Below are 15132 nucleotides of genomic sequence, written 5' to 3'. Positions count from 1 at the left end.
TTAGTCACACATTAGTTCCCACAGTGCTTCAGCAACTTTGTCATTCTCTCTCCGAAACACTCTGTTTTGGCTCCTGGCTCTTGAAATCTTCACTGTACCCAGACTGTATAAAAGATGGATGGATACTGTGACGTCTCATGTTTGTTTAAGCCCCATTTTGCAAAAGAATGGATGTTACAAGGAGTCGTGGGTCTGACTGGGAAACTGTATTTTATTGGTTTTTGATTGGCAAGTCATTAGCCCATGGGCAAGCAAATAATCATCATTTTAAAAAAATAAAAAAATAAAAAAAATCACCAAGATTTACAGAACAGACTTTTTTGTTCAGTGTGACTCAAAGTGAGTTGATGAGCCTGTGAACTTCTTTAGGACCACAAGTGTTTTTGCAGCCACAGCTATCGCCATCTGCTGGTCTTTAGATAGAATGCAGATTTAAAGGAGTTTGACAATCAAACTTGGTCACATTCATAACTGGATGCTCCTCTAAGAGCCATCAAATACTAACAAACTTTTAGCTTCAGCCAGATTTTCTCATCTCTGAACTTTAATGTCAGGAAATTGAAAATATGACAGTCTTGTTAGATGTTTTTGTGGAATTATTTCACCCATTTCTTCTTGTGTTTTTATGTTAGAAAGAAGAACTTTATTGGTAATTTGTCTACAGTCAAATACAATACAGATCGAGTAAATATTTATACCTGTGCGCCATGCTAAAATGAAACATGTAGGGTTCATTATTGTTGTGGAGACAAATGTAATTCAGCAGAAACTGATCATTTTGTACAAGAACTCAACAAAAAGGTCATAATAGGCGAGTAGGTGGGGTGTTTGTTTGTTTTTTCACTTCTTGGTTTCTAGGCCAAGATTATGGCTGTTACATAGCGACATAGATATGTAACACAAGAAGAGCCTGGGCTATAGCCAAAGCATTTCCATGGCAGTGTTTTCAGGGAGAGAATGACTCCATTCGGTGAGAACATTGGGCTATGTAAGCAAATCTAAACACAGATACGTAATAGCGGCACTTTAAGTCTTTGTGTATTGGTCCTCGTCAGTGTGGGGTAGTCGTGATCGTGGTGGGATTTACTTTTAGGTGAGGCCTGTGGCATTTTTTCAGGATTTACAAGAAGAAAAAAGCTCAAAGGAGAACTTCACATTCCTGTGAGGGTAGATTGGTCTTTTAAAAAAAAGCATTTAGCGCACGGGTATGTGGATGAAGTGGTTTGATATTGCAATAAAATAAGAGGGGAATGCCTCCAACTTTAACGTACAGTAATTATTTTATCAGCATTTTGAATTGATTTTCTTTTTTGGGGGGGTTTAAATAAACAAATGCATATTGTTGTAATCTCTAAATATGGATTCAAGGCTCCGTATGCAGCCGCCTTTCAATAATTATTACAGTTACTGCTAAGAAAAGTAGACATATCAAATTTTTTTGAAGTATTGAATAACATTGTGAGGAAATATTGCACAACATAAGACAAAAAAAAGAAACTTGACTATACTACTATAATTTAATGCTAAGTAACAGGTACCTAGACTTTGTAGTGCAAGACGGAGGAAGAAGCAATTTATATCCTAATTAAAAATAAAACAATAAGGTCGAGTGTTTGAGGTATTCTTAGTCCAGATGTTTGTACACTAGTATGTTAATTCTCAAGAAAATATCGCATAATTCCGCTGTCGGAAGAAAAGCGCCTACGTTTGGGCCCCGTTTTTAAAGCGACTCTTGTATTTTAGCCGATATCAAGTGGGTGTTTTTAGCATGAGAGTGAGGAAATGACGCCGCTTAAGGATCTTGTACATTTTAATTTAAAGCTGGTGAAACTTCACAAGTTCACAAACTACATTTTCTTGCGACAGCAGTGATGTTACTCCATTAGGATTTATTTAACCAACCACTACTTTTTGTCAGTATTTCTCAGTTAAATCTTGTTTCCTTTCTTCTTCTTCTTTCCCTATGGTCAATTGAGCATAATGGGTATGCATAATATTCAGGTGTATTTCACTATAGCATTGGATTTCTAAGTTTAAAAAACATGCAGTATATTTATACAGCAAGTGGTACAGTAATGTATTTCTAGCTAAGCATGGTTGCATCAGTGTGGCAGCTACTGTTTGTGCTTTTAATATATATATATATATATTATTTTTTGTTTTTGTTTTACCTCTTCTGCATCTGTCCGCTTCATATCCGTTTCTATAGGAGGGAGTGGAGTTCACACAAGGTCTTTACATAAAACTGTGGGATTTCTTATCACCAGATTCCCATTGAAATTACAGACGTTACGATATGTTACAAAAAAAAGCTAAAAAAGAGGATCGGTGACAGAACTGAAATGGATGCCTTTAGAATCAGTTTTCCTTTTTTTCTGTCCGTTTCTGTTTTGTGGGTTCAAAGAATTGTATTGAATGATGTCTTGAAAACCCTCAGCCTCTGTGCCCTTTGTTCTGTGCCATATTTCACCAGTTGTTGTTCGATAAATATTACTTTGTTCTCCTAAGTGGTGAATTCTGAGTCCTCGTTGCGTCTGGCTTCATGTGAATCTGTTTAGTTTTGGGGTTTTTTCCCATATTGCTGTCCTGTTTCTCACACTGTTGATGCATATTGTCTGCCTGACTCTTAACTTTTGCTCCTCTCCTCTCTGGGTTTACCCCCGTTTTCACTTTGTGCCCACTCGGCATTCCATTACACATCTGGTTTCATCACATTCAGGGATGCAAAATGATGTCGGATCATATATTGTTTCCTCCCGTCTTCACTCTTAGCACTTGTTTTTTGTTTTGTTTTTTAACTCTCATACCTTTCTGTGCCAACCTGCCTAAAGTTTGCATCCCTCACCTCCCCGTCTGAACTGCAGAAGCGATGGTTGTTACATCGACGCCTTTTTAAACACTAGATGTCGCTGGTGACAAAGTCTAATGTGGCATCTGTGTCTGATGGCTTTGAGCCTTTTTAATCATTTGCATGTAAAACTCACAATTAAATGTCACCTTTGAACACTTTCTCAAATTGCTGTAGGTTTATTGGGAGATAGTTTTAGATGTCTGGACAACCAGAACATCACTAAAAATACAGACCTGTATTTTTGACCTTTTTTTTTGATTGTGGAACAAAGTTCAAAAACAAATTATTTTGTTTTAATGTGGAGACCCAGTGAAGAGGCTGGGAACAGTTTCAGTTTTGTTTAGTTTTTTTCCAGAGTGATGAAAGTGCTTCCTCATTTCACTCCATTCCTTGTTTCATTTATTTCAATTTGCACTTACCGTAAGTGAAAATGGGCAGTTGCACACTTTGCAGCGTGAGGGGGGCGGGTGTGCAAACTTGTCTTAACCGTGACTCTGCTTCACCGCGTCATCCGTCAACCTGTAGATTTCCAAACCTTTTTTGCTTTTATTTTCTTTCTTTTTTTTATCTTGACAGTGAAAATGTGACTAGAAGCATTTCATAACACCTATCCTCTCTTCCATTTCCCCTCCCCTTCTCTCTCTTTTTTTTTTTTTGTTGTTTTTTGTTTTTGCCTTGCAGTTGCAAAGTCTTAGTTTTTCACAAGTATAAACTAAAACACTACTATCAAAGTGAATAGTAGGCTCTTAAATGTCTTCAATGTTCTGCCGCAGCTTTTTAATTTCAACTTGTCAGAGATATCTTAGTTTGATTTGACACTAAATGTGATGCAAAAAGTGGAAATTCCTTGTCTTCCAAAAAAAACAACAAAAAAACAAAAGAAGAAGAAAAAAAAAAACTGCTTGCATCCCTCTGGATCAAGTACGATGAACAACCCCATCTTTGGAAGTTTTAGTTTGGTACCCAGTTTGCACATGCTATGGTATATCTGTTACCGTAAGGTTGTGTTTGAAACTGAAGCCCAACGTCTGTTCAGCGTTGAGAGAAGTGAATTGTATGTTAGCTATTTGGTCCAGAGTGAAGGACCTGCGTCAGGCTTGTGATATGAAGTGTAAATCTGTTTTCTTTTTTTTTTCTTTTTTAAATTTCCTCTTTTTTTTTTTTTTTTTATTATTGTTTTTTTTTTTGTTGTTGAGGGTTTTGTTTTGTTTTGTTTTTTTAAAAGATCAGTTAGTGATCTTAGTACTATAACTAAGCCAAGTTTGTAATTGTATATTTACTGTAAAATGTAGAACATTGAATAACTATTAAAATTTTCCTATAAAAGGAAGACTTATTGTGTGTGTGTGGCCTTTTTTTTCCTGGTTGTGTTGTCATGATATAATTTTTTTTATTGTTGGGTATATTTTATAAAACACTGTTTTTTGAGATTCATCAAAATATGCACAAAGAGAGAAATCAAGTCATAAACCCTCACCTAATTCTAGTGTTTTATTCATCATAACTTTAGCAGGTCTTAACATTACGTAAGTACAACCTCAGATGAAAGCCATAAAACTACGTACGCCCTTACTGATTCTATAGTAATTAGGAGGGTAATTAACTGCCACATGCTTCTAATCAAGTCCACTCATCAAATATGAGCACAACTAGAAACGCAGAAGTTTTGGCAGTTTGCTGGCCTGAAGCATTTAGGTGTGTCACAACAGTGCCAAGCAGGAAAGATGGCAGCAATGGAAGCAATTGTTGCTGTGTGTTAGTCTGGGAAGAGTTTTAACGTCATTTCCCAACAATGTTTTTTTTTTTCTTTGCCGCCTGTCCCATTTGGTTCTTTAGCCATCAGAATTGTTGTCTGAAGACCAACAAGGATACCCAATGGATTTACTTTGCCAAATGGATCATCGTGGCATTGCCGTATTGGTCCATTTGGTCGATCTTTGTTTTTATTATTTATTATATTTTATTTTCAGATGTTACAGACGGGACAGACATGAGTGAGAGATAGGAAAGGGAGAAAGAAAGAGGAAGGAAAGGAAAAACAGAAGGGGAGAGGGACAGTGAGAAAGGGGGGGAGAAAAAAAATAAAAATCTCCTGGATCACCTGTTGAGAGAAGAATAGAAAACAAGCAAAAAAAGACAAAAAAAAAACAAAGCAACATACTAAACACAACACCATCGCATTAATCTAGCTAAGTGTAAACAGCAGTAAATACTAAATATTCAATGTTGTTGTGCAGCACGCAGGACAGATGTGCTTCGAAGTAGCAGCCAAGAAAGGTGTAATTTGGGTCTACGAGCAGTGAACACCCGTGTGCATACCTGTGTGGATCAGCGCGCTTGTATTCCAAAGGCTTCTCCATGTAACGATCTGCTAGGGAGTGTGGGGGGGCCACAGCCCCGTCCTCCAGGGTGTGAAGCAGGTATGGAGGAGATCAAAACTCCAGACATCCAGAGGCCCCCAGAACACAAGAAACCAAGGAAGACCAACAGAGGGGCAGCCGCGCCACTGTCCCAGTAAGAGCTGAGGAGAGTCCCAGATGAGGGTTCACTCAGCAGCCGCAGAGCAGAAGCCAGGGGGAGTTGCAGTGACGCGCCCGTGAGCTCCGCCGGCCGCCAGCTGTGCCTGAGTGACCGAGCCCCAGGCCGAGAGGCCGGGGGCACCCCACCCCCGAAGGGGCCCGAGCGAGCCCCAGGCTCCAGGCCCCGATAAGCGGCCGCCAAGGAGTGAGCCGGTGTGTACCTGGACGCCCACCCCCAGACACAAGGAACCACCAACGCACCAACACCTGAGGGAGTCCGCCACTGGCAGGGGAAGTGGTGGTAGGTGGAGATAGGCCTCCAAACCTTGGAGGGCCTGAGGTGTCCCCAGAGAGGTGGCGTCTGATACCCAGCCTGACATATAGACACAGACATACAGGCACACACAGACACAAACATCCATTCCCCCCCCCCCTCATGCTCTCATATGCACTCACTCCACACTCAACCAACGTGGAGACAGACATAAAGAGACGCTGTACACACGATCACGATCACACTCCCCCAAGCGTACTCTACAAACCGGGTCTAGGTACCCTTGCCCCTGGAGGGGGGAACTGCACCCAGACCCAGGTGGTGTTTCCCAACAATGTTAAGTCCATCATTCACAAGCGCAAAACATTCAAGACAGTTGCAAGTCTTTCCAGTCCCAGCAAATTCACTACTTCCAGTTTTCCAAAACCCCATAAACCACAAAATGCTCAATTAAAAAACAAAAGCAGAACAAAAACAAATTGTATGTGAAAAAATGTTTATCTTGTGTATGCAGATTGCAGGCAGTGAGCAAGAGCTTCTTCATTTAGAATGAGTATGATTTATGAATTGGAGAAGTGAAGTGCAGATGTTTGGTCTTAATGCACAAATTTCTCATACCAGCTGTCAAGCACAGTGGTGGAGAGGTGATGATTTGGGCTTGCTGGGCACCTTCATTATTTCAACCATGAACTTCTCTGTAAATCAAAGTATTCTAAAGTCAAATATGAGGCAACTTAAGCCAGCTAAAGCTTGGCTTAAGTTAGGAGATGGAGCAGAACAATGACGCATCAACAAATGCCTGCAAAACCTCAATGAACTGAAGCAACATTATTATATCCCCCATGATAATCTTAGAGGCTGATTGGCTTAGTTATTGCTAGAGGTGGTTGTACAAGCTGTTGTATTATGGGATGCACTCAGTTTTTCACACACTGCTGCATTTTAACCTAAAATGCTAAATAAATGCGTTACAGGTCATGTGTTGTTCATCTGATCGTTCATCACCAGATCGTTTTTTCTCGTACGTCCTGTTGTATCACACCTTACAACTAAAAAGAGGGTGTGTTTTCTTTATGACTGTATTTCTCTGCATGTCCAGGCAGACAAAAAGAAGGAAAAAACCCCCACCTGCTTATGTTTCTGGAAATTTTCTCCTAAATTGGAGTAATGGGTGACTATCTAGCTCGCTTTGTTGTACTAAGCTCTGGGTGTGACGTTTTCTAGCTGTAGATGTCTGCATGTGAACAAAACTAATCTTTGTCTTACTATACTTCCCATTTCTATTGTGTAACTCCTCAAGTTAAAAATGGAAATGCACAAAATTGTAGCCATAATAGCAAATAGTGCATTGTACCTTCTGTTTTTATCATTAATTTCTCCTTTTCGTTTTGTCTTGATGCTTTTTTCCCCCTCCCACAAAAGTACCTTCAAAAAAGTGGAAGAATGAGGATGCGTTATTTCCCGTGTAGCAAAAAAAAAAAAAAAAGAGATAGTGAAAGAATACTCAACTCTTTCACTTCTCTGTAAGCCCACAGAGATCTGACTGGCTTGAGCAATACAACCACCAGTCAGGCGTGCACTGAGCAAACACTGACACCTCTTTTATGCACAATGCCCCACCAAACACACACACAAGGCCTTGAGTAATAAGTGCACAAGGGGAAAAAAAGATGTGTCAAAATATATTTGGGCTTTAATGGTAATGATCACGGTGGCCATTGCAAATCCAAATAACTGATGCCTTATTAGGAATGTTGATTCCATCTTCCTCTGCATGGACCTTTGCAGGATTGAGCAACAATCCAGAGAAAGTGGAGTGGAGATTTGTCACAGCTTTGTCTCTCCTCTTCCTGGAGAGAAACACTTGCATACTTGTCTCACGCATGCATTTATGAGTTTCTTTATTTATCACTATTTATTAAGGGAAGAAAGATGTCAGAACATACTTGGATTCTAAGTTTCCAAGATTCCCCCGGTCATAAATTGTGAATTAACTTAAATTAACCACACTTTATGAGAACTTGAGTTTAATTTCACTTGCCATATCCATGTCTGATTATTGCCAGACCTGTAAAATCAAGAAATCATTGAAACAGAACCTGCCTGACAAAGTGAGGTGGGCTAAAAAAAAAAAATCTTAAAAAGCAGAAAACTGTCCTACAGTCTTTAAGAAATGAAGTCAGTGTTGTCTGTTAGTCCAGAAATGTGTACAAAGCCACTTCTACGTCTTTGGGAGTCCAGCAAATCAAAGTGAGAGGCTTTATCAACACATGGAGAAAACCTGGAACAGTGGTGAACTTTGACTCCACCCATCAAGGAGACATCTAAAATACATCTAAAGAACTGCAGACCTTACTCATTAGTTGTTACTCTGACAGTTAAGGTGAGTTCTTAACTCAACAATAAGAAGGAGACTAGGAACTTGAACTTTGGTGGTAATGCTCTAGGGCTGCTTTGATGCTTCAGACCTGGATGACTTGCTGTAATTGATGGAACCATGAATTCCGCTCTCTCGACCAAAGTTCCTCCACAGCTGTGTGAAAGTCCCATTGCCAGTTATCACAATTTTTTTTAAGGTTATCTTTGTCTAATATTAAAATCTGATTGACAATCCGAAACATGTATATGTGACAAATATGCAAAACACTAAGAAATCAATAAATTTGGTTTGCATACTCCACTGTGTAGAATATGTTGTGCAAAAAACATATAAAGACTGTTTGTTTCTCATAAGCACTTTAAACAAGCCTAAATCGTAAGGTTTTAGTTGTTCTTCTGACATGTTAAAATACTGACTTTACAGCTGAAGTGGATTCACTGTACAGGTGATTCCTCGTGCTCAGGATTTCATGCACTCTCTGTCGAGCAGGCTCTAAAAAACCCACCGTGCAGGTTCGCACCTGAAGTGATCATTTATTTTAGTGATGCTCTTTGTTCCCGATTAAAGTAATTCTTCCAAGTTAATTCAGTCTTACATCTTCAAAACTTTCGTGCTTCTCTTTCATCTGCTTCCAGTTCAAAGGGACAGCTCACAGCTAAATCAAATAAAGTATCTGCTGGCTTGGAGACCAGTGTTGGAGACTGTTTGCTTTATCTTCAGTGTAATGACACCTGATGGCACCTTGTTGTGCTCAAATTGCTATAAATGTAAAATCCACTATATGAGTGAGGTACGGTTTTCGTGGGACGAAAAATAGAGAAGAAATCTGTAACTTTAATTTTGGGGATGAGGTGTTCTTTTAATATACTTTGATTTCTTATTTAATGAGAACTACTTACCAAATATCAGCAGTATTAATATCAATGCTTGTATTGATATTTAATCGATACAAGTTCAACAAGGTCAAGGTAACTTTATTTATACCCATAGGCAAGGTAAATTTGCTTTACAGAAAAAATGACAACATTTGGCATCCCTTTAAAAACACACATACCTAGTAAAGATATAAACCTCACTGTGGCACATATATAGTAATTTCAATATTTCGAATCAAAAACAATTCTTATTTAATTCAGTGACAGCAACGGGAACAAAGATTTGTCCTGCATCTCGGAAATAGAAACCTCCATCCTGAGGGAAGAAGCTGAAATTCACCCCTTAGAAGATGGGAACCATTTTTAAGGATTGATAAAGCCATCCTCTACCTGCTTAGAGTACAGGGAGGCTAAACAAGACTGTGGCTCACCTATCAGACGACTGGACCATCTCACTATCTGATTTAGAGAGTTTTTCTCTGTGACAGAGGTCTGACCAAACCATGCCACCAAACAACCGGATAAAACAGACTCAATAAAAGAACGATAAAACAAAGTTACAATTTTTTGGTCAATGTGGAAATGAGCACGTTTCCTAAGACAATAAAGGTGTTTTACAAACTGATTTGCAATTTTGATCAAAGTTCAGTTTTTCATTGATTATGGTCCCAAGATATTTATATGATTGTACTTGCTCTATTTTCTGACCTTTAATTAAAGTGACTGCGTGCCCATTTTGTTGTTTCCTAAAATCAATCACCATATCTTTTGTTTTAGATATGTTCTGCTGGAGATAAGACTCCTCCCACCACTGAACAAAGTCATCAATGACTGGACCGTGGTTAGTTTCACCCTCTTTCAGTAAGCTGACAATAACAGAGTCATCTGCATATTTAATAATGACCCTGTTTTCATGTCTGCTCTGACACATATTTGTATAGAGAATGAATAATAAAGTGAGATAAGACACACCCTTGAGGTGAACCTGTGGAGGAGAACACTGGGTCAGACAGAATCCCATTTATTCTCACTCTTTGTGACCTGTCAGTTAAAAAAATCTAAAATCCAGCCCACCAGGTTTTTCCTGATTTCAAACTGTTCTAAAAGTCTTTTAATTAAAATATGGGGCTGTATTGTATTAAAAGCCGGAGAAAAATCAATGAAAAGAAGTCTTGCAAAAGTCCCTTTACTCTCTACATGTTTAAGAATCAGATTTAGTAAAGTCAAAAGTGCGTCCTCCACTCCTCTGTTGGGCCTATATGCAAACTGCATGGGATCCAGCTGATGTTCAGTCTCTTTCATAATCACATTTCTGATGATTTTTTTCAAAGACTTTCATTACAACTGAAGTGAGGGCAACAGGCCTGAAGTCGTTTAGAATTTTTGGACGACTAGATTTAGGGACAGGAACCACGACTGCTTCTTTCCAAAGAGAGGGCACATGTTGTGTTTGCAAGGATTGATTAAAAATAACCTGAAATATAGGACTGAGTTCGTCAGCACAAGATTTAATTAGGTGGCCACTAATATTATCAGGACCCTGGCTCTTGTTCGCATTGACTGTATGAAAGGCCTTTTTGACATCACTGAGTTCAATGATAAAGTGCTGAGTATCTCTCAGTTTCTGTTTCAGTTCCAAAGTATCCTGGCTAAAATCAGAAGAACTAAAATGAGCATAAAACATATTTAAAGCATTTGCAAAATCTCTGTCTGAATTAAAACCATCTAAAAAGATCTGACTGCTGCTCTGGGGATTTTGAAACCCCGCTATGGTTTTCATACAAGTCCAGGCAGACCCAAAATTTTTTGCAGCAAAAAACAAGACTGGCATTTTGTTTCTACCCTCCAAGTTTAGATCCATGTTTTAAAACATTTAAAACATGGATCTCTCAGTCCTCGATAACTCATCGCCAATTGTTTCAGAAAGCAGCAGCAAGGCTGCTAACGAAAACTAGCAGCCGTCACATGTTCCACCAATCCTTGCATCCGTTCACTGGTTTCCAGTGGAATTCAGAATCCACTTTAAAGCTGTGTTATTAACATTTAAAGCTCTACATATTGCAGAGCTTCTAATACTTTGTCGATGTAGTTGGCCTCTCCGATCGTCTAACTGTCCCTCACTCTAAATTTAAAACCAGAGATGATCGTGCTTTTAGAGGTTGTAGCGCCCAAACTGTGCAGCCTTCCTCTGTCCATCAGGTCAGCTGACTCTGATGAAAACTCATTTTTATAGCTTATCGTTTCCTTAATCCGTTCCCCTTGATTTTTGGCCGTAGTTTGAGACCATGCGGTGTGTAGGAATAAATGCCTGTCTTTATGGCTGTGTGTCTGTGTGTTTTTAACATGTGCACTTATCGTTAGTATGTGACTTTTATTTGAACTGTGACGTACTTTATAACTGTGGTTTGAAAAGTGAAAAGTTAATATTGTGATTATATGCTTCAAATAATTCATCAAAGTTAATACACTGTTCTTGAAGTATGCACCAAACTGCACATATCTCCCAATTATTTTTGTTGCTTCTTGGATTTGAAACAGAAGTTACAACCTAGTAAAACCAGACAGAGGTTTTATTAAAAGCTTTCTGTTTCTCTCTTACAGCTTCAGGTTGTAACTAGACTAATTTTTCTTTGTGAAAGAAGATAGCTGAGTGGCAATGCAATTAAACCTCTCATGTGAAGGAAAACAATGCGATACTGTGAATAGAAAGGTTCCAGTGAAAATATCTCATGGGAGAAACAAAGGTGTAAAATGCTTGTTATATGAGTCATCCACCAGAGATATTTTTTACACATAATTCTCCCCTCAAAGGGAGATGCAATCATTTCCAAATTTTACGTGATGTTAGATATCAACAACAGCTTTTCATTTTGGTGGAGGTTGGGTCAAAGTCAAGGTCGCACCAAATGTAAAAATCAGTAAAAACTTGTAAACCCACAATTACATGCAATATTTTATGGATCTTCTTCAAACTTCACAACAGTATAGCACAGTGGTGCATGCCTTGAATCTATGAAATGCTGTGCAGTATTTCTGGTGAGAGTGAAGTTCAGATGTTTTGAGCCATGCTGTCACACCTCCAAGCTTAAACCTACTGCCTCTTTCAATTATTACGAAATGTGTCGTCAAAGTTTTGAGCAACTTCTTTTTAAAGGGAAATGAGCTATTCTTCTCTGTCTTTCACACGTCTGGATTTCAACATGACAAATGAGCTCATTCGGAAAGACGTCCGCTGGACGCGAGTCAGCGGCGACATGCTCTTGCTGACCATTTAAACATCGAATCGTCTAAGTGACTTTTTAGTATTTAACGTATTCACTTAATCAGTGGCAGGGAGACTCAATCCTTCATTTCAGCTTTGGCTTTTGTTGATGTTACGTCTCTTATGTTTGCAACAGTCCTACAGAAATGTAGTACCCTGAAAAACAGCCTGTGATTCAGTAGCTTATAGAACCACTTTAAGCAGCAATAACTTAAGACTGGTTTATTTGCTTATGAGCCTCAGTCTCTCACATTGATGTGAAGGGATTTTGGCTCACTCTTCTTTACCAAGTTTCTCCATTTCATTGAGATTTGCAGGGAATTGTTTATGCACAGCTCCCTCGGGTCTTTCCACACACATTTAACACGGGTTGAGGTCTGGACTTTGAGTGGACTGCAACACCTTGTTTCAGATTTATTCCTGAGGATTGTTGTCCTGTTGCACGTCTCAAATGTGGCCCAAGCTTTATCTATCAGACAGATGCATACATTTGAATCAAGAATGCTTTGGTATACAGAGGAATTCATGGTCAACTCGTGGTGCTGTGGCTGCAAAACAAACCCAAATCTTCACCCCTCCAACAATATGCTTGACAGTTGGTATGAGGTGTTTGTGCTGATACGCTGTGTTTGTTGTCTCCAAATGCAGCGCTGTGCATTATGGCCAAACATCTGTACTTTTTCCAAACTTAAGCAATGCTACCACGTTGCTTGTAGTGTGAAGAGCCTTTCTCCTGCCTGCTCATCCAAAAAAGTCATACTTGTTCAGCCTGTTTTTGATTCTATCGTCATGAACTTTAACATTTAACATGCTAACTGAGGCCTGGAGATTCTGAAGATATTGGATTGTTTGCAGGCTCCTAAAGATTTTCTGCAGTCTGAGCATTGCTTCTCTGACCTTCAGGCGAATCTGATGGGAAGATCATGGTTTTAATGCAAAATACAAACTTCTGCTTTCATGGAATTTTTCACACTTGTGGTTGATGAATTATTCAAGTGCACTTCATTAGCAGCACTTGGCTGTTACTTACCCTCTTAATTCCTTTGGAAGTGGTAATGGTGTACTTAGTTTTTCACAGGACAGCATAAAGTTCTGTGATAGCATGACTGTATTTTTTTCCAGCAAGAAAATATTTTTAATTCATGTATAATTTTTTTAATTGAACGTACTATCTAAGCCTTTTGCAGATTCAGCATACCCCAACTGAGATTTATGATTTTGTGGCAGGATGATGGCAGTCAATTTTGAACATAATGGGTTTTTTTTTAATTTTTTCATGCCTTTTTATCTTAATATAAGACAATCCACATGTTCTGTTTATTTGTTTGGGTAAACCTGCAGTCAACTGAGACTGAAAAAGTCACTTGGATAAGTGACGAAACATGAAAAGAACGCATGAAGAGAATCAACTTTTTGGGATTTTCTTACCTGGATAATCGAGTATGCATCAACACATCCTTACTGTACGTTTCCTGTGACTGCCACAACATGTAAACATTCAACCCCAATACTGTGGTTTAAAATTTGCATGGCTTGAATACACCCTGACAAAAGAGTCTTCTTCTTCCTCTCCAGTTTTGTAAATGAACAGAGGGAAATCTGGCTTCACAAATACAGAGGAGAGTGACTCGAGAACACAAGAATGAGCACGTCGTTCTTTCCTTATCACTACAGTGACATATTTTTCCACAATATCGGATTATAGCCAAAATGAGTTTTAACAGAGAGAATAGATATGAACGCCATGAAGAAGGAATCCATGTGGGCGTGACTCACCAGCCACAACACCTGAGACAAAAGTACATAATGGGACTTTTTGGGTGATAACAGAGTCCAGCTTGACAAAACAGACATTGGAACCTGGTTCAAGTGCCTAAAACAACAATTTGCACAAAGACTGGTAAATACATGCATGATAATTTAGCGTTTTCTGCTTTGTTTTTCTGTTCCTTATTTTAAGTCTTTGCTGTTTCTTGTACTTAGTTACCTATTTATATACTTGTTATCAATTATACAATCATTGATTACATAGTTGCACTGAAAGTTTATCTTCTTCTTCGTCTTATCTTCTGCTTCATCCTGTGGTGGAACATATTGTTACAAGAATAACTTTAGCCTTTATGCACTTCCTATTTCTTCCTGTGTCATCTTTGGGTTATAGCGATGACAAAGCTACACATCAGCATATTTTTTAAAACAATACTTTTCACATGAAACACACATAAGTTGACTTGTAATCAGCCAATGAAAACCAGGTTCACTGTCTCAATATGTGGAACTAGGGACAAAAAGAAGTGAGAGCCACTGGTCACTTTGGAGCTTTGCCAAATTTATATCCAAACTTCGACACACTCAGTGGGAGGCATCTTATCTTTTATGATGACAACCTGGTGCTGAGCAGGACACAGCAATGTTTACAATGGCACAATAGAATTAACCAATAAACCTCATAGAAGTTCAAACAAAAATGATAAGAAGTGACACCTCCAGTCATGTCCTGTCACTCTTTTTAGTACAGACCAAACACCCGCCATTGAACTCAGTGAGCTGCAAACACACTCAAAGGTGCTGGACTATGGCAAGTTCTCTGGTTGAAGCCCTTATAATGTTAGAATTTTCCTCCTGGGAATTAACTGTTGCTTAAACATGGTTACCTGCAGTTAAACATTCACTGCTGTGAACAAGCTTTTGCCCCTTTTGTGATTTTTTTTTTCCAGATTTGTCACATTCACATGTTTCAGCTCATCCAGCTAATTATAGTATTACACAAAGTTAGCCTGGGTAAATGCAAAATGAAACCTAATAACTGGTTTTGCCACCCTTGTCATTCCTGCCAAGGGTGGCAAAACCAGAACTGCAATTAAGTGCAAGTAACTGGCAGTGACACTTTCATTGTGGAGGAGTTTTGACCCATTTCCATGCTGGTAGACTTTCAAGCATGAACAGCTTATTTATTGTCATGCAAAATCGT

Source organism: Astatotilapia calliptera, chromosome 14 (assembly GCF_964374335.1).
Source record: "Astatotilapia calliptera chromosome 14, fAstCal68.1, whole genome shotgun sequence".
In the NCBI taxonomy this organism is placed as follows: Eukaryota; Metazoa; Chordata; class Actinopteri; order Cichliformes; family Cichlidae; genus Astatotilapia; species Astatotilapia calliptera.
The sequence above is the reverse complement of the archived record's forward strand: the minus strand, read 5'-3'. Positions refer to the sequence as shown.